Below are 5,606 nucleotides of genomic sequence, written 5' to 3'. Positions count from 1 at the left end.
TTGTAAAGTTAATGTGATAGAGTGAAGATCAGTCCTTTCCTTTCCCTTTTGTTTTGTTTTCAGTGTATGGACACAATGTAGAGAAGGGGCAGCAGATCTGTCTTTGGGATGCATGGTGCAGCAGGTGGTTCCCAGGAGCTACTGATCCCAGCCTGTTTTCATGGAGGAACAGTGCATTTGTCAGCACTCACTCCAGAGACCTGAACTCCTGCTTCGACTGCACTTGCCAGGAAGAGCTGAGTGAAGGCTTTGCCACATCTCCAAGTTGAAAAGGTTTCTTACCTCCAAGAAGAAAAGAAAGCCAGGTTTGCACAAGGGAGCTCTCCCTTACATGTGCAGTGCAGGAGTCCGGTGCTTTATCAAAACTGGAGAACAAGGGCCTCAGTACTGGAATATGGAGATGCAGTGAGTGGTGCCTTGGCAGAGTTATGCAAAGAGCCTAGAACTAGAAAAGAAAGGTGCTGTAGGCCAGCACTGAAGGGCATGAAGAGATGTGTGTGTGGAGCCTATGACTTGATTAGCAGTTTGCTGAAGGTCAGAGCTCTGTGATGTACAGTCTGCGGGGTGGATGGAGTACATAGTACTGGTACACTCCATCCAAGTATCTCTCACACTATTCACTTGAAAAACAAATACATTGTTGGAAACATTTCCTGCTGTGTGGATTAAAGTCTCTTGACAGGTGCAGTATTTATTGACCTGTCAAAGGGCTTTAACATGGTTGACCACTCTCTCCTCCTACAACAATTGATTTCAGTCAGTTTAAATCAGAGAGCAGCTGATTGCTCTGTCTAGTACTTATTCTCCAAATGGTAAGTATTGGTGAGTCTATCGCTCAGTGAGTCCAGCTGGTTGGCATTGCTTAGTGATTCTAACTGGGGAGTTTTGGGGAGTATATTGTTTAATGATTTGAGCTGCAGAGTATAGGTCAGTATATCACATAGTGATTCCACCTGGGAGTATTGCTCTTTACTTTTAACTTAGGACTTTGGTTTCTAAAGGGAGCAATACTGAAACATTGCTCACCCAGCTCTATCTAGCACCCACTCTCCAATGTTAATCTAGTTTATTCTATCTTTTGGCAAAGCTGCCTCCATGTGCCATGATTCCCCACAGGCCTTGAAATCTAAGCAGCATTAGTCTTGGGCAGTCCTCCGTGTAGGAGGCCTCCAGTGAACACCATCAGGACATTTGTGGAAAGCACTTCTGCACAGATCCAGTACCTCCCCAGTGCTCCCAGACCCACCCCAAAGGCCTGGTTCCCATGAGTTCCTTTCTGGTTGCTGCCCCAAAAGCCCATCAAGGTGGTGTGGGAAAAACATATGCCAGGCGGCGCTGACAAAGTCAGCATTTTCTTTTTGCTGGAAGATCACCATAGGTTTCAAGGGGGCAGCAATGTTAATACCTAATTCCGATAGTGAGTTCTAATCTGCTCATTGCTGAGAGCAATTTACCCAGCAAAAGCCTCCTGGGGCCAGATTTTCCATTGATGTAAATCAAATTGCCTAGGGAGGTTGTGGAATTCAGTGTAGTGATGCTGATCTACTCCCGGTGAAGATCTGTCACACACAGCAATGTTCTAAACAGCCTAGTGCTGGCACACCTTTGCCAGATCTCAGCGGCAGACAAGATTGTGTGCTGCGTGTGTGTGTCTCCAACAGTGAGGCTGCCAGTGAGAGTCAATGACGAAGCCAGAAGCTGCATTTTCTGTCTCTGTTCTTTTGTTTTCCTCTTTTGTGTGTGTTCGCCTTGCTTTGTCTCCTGGGAAATGGATCAATCTTTAACAACAACAGATCCAGCCCATTTCAATTAACTTTTTCTCTTTCCCCCAAAAAGAATGGTTAGTGCCATCTCTAATATCATTTAAATCACTGTCAGAGTCTTTCTAAAAACTGACTAAAACTAAAAGAAAAAAGGGAGCAACAAATATTAACATAAAAGCCTTACTTAAACTTTACACGTCAAATAGTTTGTTTCCTTCTTTTCTTGGTCTTTAATAAACTTTAAAATATTACTAATGTATTTGCCATGGTACTAAGCAGGCTAAGGTCTCTGTGTTCCAAACCCCAAGCCTTTTAAAACTGTTTAATGTTGGACAGTAGCAGGGTCATGCTAACACCTTTAACTCTTTGGGATCATGTATTCCTTCAACATCAATACACCAGCCAAACACCGTGTTGGGAATGTAAATAGCCAGGTGCTAGATCTGCCTGCTGCTAAAAAGAGCTGAATTCTGTTCTAACCCTCTGGGCTCTGGCCTCATGTTTTCAGTTACCACCACATCCTTCTCCACCTTACAGAGTATAAAAGGCCTCAGCATTTTGTCCTCAGTCTATAAAAATTCCAGCCTGACATTTTTTTTTTCCTATTTCATTCGTATTTCCCCTCTTCTTCCCTCAGAGGCTGTGCAGACATCCAGACCAGCAGCTGTAAACATACCAGAGTGGAATGTGGCCAAATCCATTTATACACTAAGAAGAGCAATATTCCTGTAACAGGCCATAAACCAGCACACTGCAACAGTTAGCCATGATCTCAGACAAACGTTCACTTCCAGTGAAACCGGAAAGCTACCCAGAAGGGACTCACTTTACTTTCAGCCAAATACATCTAGGTTTAGAAATGTTTTATTTGTTAGTTTTGCACTGGTATTTTCTCAGTTGTTTGGAAGGCTGATAGATGAGCTGCACCGGCGGAGATGGGGATGATGTAACCTTGGTAACACTCTCCGAATTCCTACCACTGTAATACATCGGCTCTGATATTAAATATTAGCTGCAAAGGGAGCCAGGCTACGACACATCACCATACCAAGAAGGAGCACATAGCACTCCGTTGAGAGTACGTGGTGATTTCCATACACCTCCACTCAGGATCGTCAGTCATCATATGTCATTTTTCAAAGATTTCCAGGCTAGGGCCCATAACTGCTGACCACTTTGAAAATGTTGCCCCAAAAGCAAGATCCAGTAAGGTGCTCAGCTCTCTGTAGTAATAGCTATAGTCCTGAAGGACTCTGCTTCTAATAACACCAGACTCATGCAGCCTGGGAAAATCATAGAATTGGAAGGGACCTCAAGAGGTCATCTAGTCCAGTCCCCTGCACTCCAGGCAGAACTAAGTGACCATCCCTCACATGTGTTTGTCCAACCTGCTCTTAAAAATCCCCAATGATGGAGATTCCACAACCTCCCTAGGCAATTTATTCCAGTGCTTCACCACCCTGACAGTTAGGAAGTGTTTCCTAATGTCCAACCTAAACCTCCTTGGCTACAATTTAAGCCCATTGCTTCTTGTCCTGTCCTCAGATGTTAAGAAAAACAATTTTTCTCCCTCCTCTTTGTAATAACCTTTTATGGACTTGAAAACTGTTATCATATCTCCCCTCAGTCTTCTCTTTTCCAGATTAAATAAACAGAATTTTTTCAGTCTTCCCCCAGCAGTCATGTTTTCTAGACCTTTACTCATTTTTGTTAGTCTTCTTTGGACTTTCCCCAATTTGTCTACATCCTTCCTGGAATGTGGCGCCTGGAACTGGACACAATATTCCAGCTGAGGCCTTATCAGTTCTTGACAAATCCATGCTGACTGTTACTTATCACCTTATCTTCTAGATGTTTGCAAACTGATTGCTTAATTATTTGCTCCATTACCTTTCCAGGTGCTGAAGTTAAGCTGACTGGTCTGTAGTGCCCCGGGGTTGTCCTTATTTCCCTTTTCATAGATGGGCACTAGATTTGTCCTTTTCCAGTCTTCTGGAATCTCTCCCATCTTCCATGACTTTTCAGAGATAATTGCTAATTGCTCAGATATCTCCTCAGTCAGCTCTTTGAGTATTCTAGGATGCATTTCATCAGGCCTTGGTGACCTGAAGACATCTAATTTGTCTAAGTAATTTCTAACTTGTTATTTCCCCATTTTAGTATCTTCTGATCCTACCTCATTTTCACTGGTATTCACTATGTTAGACGTCCAATCACCACCAACCTTTTTGGTGAAAACCGAAGCAAAGAAGTCATTAAGCACCTCTGCCATTTTCACATTTTCTGTTATTGTTTCCTCCTCTCATTGAGTAACAGGGCTACCCTGTCCTTGGTCTTCCTCTTGCTTCTAATATATTTGTAGAATGGTTTCTTGTTCCCCTTTATGTCTCTAGCTAGTTTGATCTCGTTTTGTGCCTTGGCCTTTCTAATTTTGTCTCTACATACTTGTGTTATTTGTTTATATTCATCATTTGCTTTACATGACCTAGTTTCCACTTTTTGTAGGACTCTTTTTTTAATTTTAGATCATTGAGAATCTCCTGGTTACTCCAGGGTGGTCTTTTGCCATACTTCCTATCTTTCCTATGTGGGATAGTTTGCTCTTGTGCCCTTAATAATGTCGGTCTCTTTGAAAAACTGCCAACGGTCTTCAATTGTTTTTCCCCTTAGATTTGTTTCCTATGGGATCTTACCTACCAACTCCCCAAGTTTGCTAAAATCTGCCTTCTTGAAATCCATTGTCTTTATTTTGCTGTTCTTCCTCCTTCCATTCCTTAGAATCATGAACTCATCCTTTCATGATCACTTTCACCCAACCTGCTTTCCACTTTCAAATTCTCAACCAGTTCTTCCCTATTTGTCAAAATCAAATCTAGAACAGCCTCCCCCTAGCAGCTTTCTCCACCTTCTGAAATAAAAAAATGTTTCCAATACATTCCAAGAACTTATTGGATAATCTGTGCCCTGCTGTGTTATTTTCCTGAGAGATGTCTGAGTAGTTGAAGTCCCTCAACACCACCAAGTTCTGTGCTTTGGATGATTTTGTTAGTTGTTTAAAAAAAGCCTCATCCCCCTCTTCTTTCGGGTTAGCTGGTCTGTAGTAAACCCCTACCATGACATCACCCTTGTTTTTCACCCCTTTTACCCTTACCCAGAAACTTTCAGCAAGTCTGTCTCCTGTTTTCATCTCAAAATGGTATGGATACAATTCTGGCCCAAAACTACCTGACGGGATGCTGTGGGATGGAAATTGTTCTTATTCAATAGCAAGGATAAGATGAAAATAAATATTAACCCCCCCCCCCAAAAAAAAATCTGTGCGGATGGCAGAGGAAAATGTCTGGGCCAAATTCTAAGCTACTGTAAATGGCTGAAACACCACTGATGTTAATGGAGTGGTGCCCATTTAACAATCTGGCTAGCTATCAGTCCACAAGGGCTGGTGGATAGCATGTCACTGTAGATCTTCCAGTCTGAGCTGGATGAGAGTTTACTACAGATTATATTAATTTCTCTATTAGAATGGCTAAATGGATTATCCTGAAATCTGGGACCTATTCTGTTGTTAAAAATACAAACAACATTAATAGAGAATGACGCCCATGTAAAGCTCTTTCAAAACCACCAAGAACAACACTTTTCCTTTTTCTCTTCCACACCAACCCGATCCACCCCCAGGAAGCTTGAGGACAGGGGGTAGATTGGATAACAACACACTCTGGCTCCCTCCTAACTATCATGATTCTGTGATTCACAGGGATAAAATGTAGCATATTTCAAAGACTGCACAAGGAATGGGAAAACGGGGAGCAAATCAATGGCAATTTAGACTTTCTGATATTG

Source organism: Gopherus flavomarginatus, chromosome 21, assembly GCF_025201925.1.
Source record: "Gopherus flavomarginatus isolate rGopFla2 chromosome 21, rGopFla2.mat.asm, whole genome shotgun sequence".
Classification (NCBI taxonomy): domain Eukaryota; kingdom Metazoa; phylum Chordata; order Testudines; family Testudinidae; genus Gopherus; species Gopherus flavomarginatus.
This window is presented reverse-complemented; position numbering follows the sequence as displayed.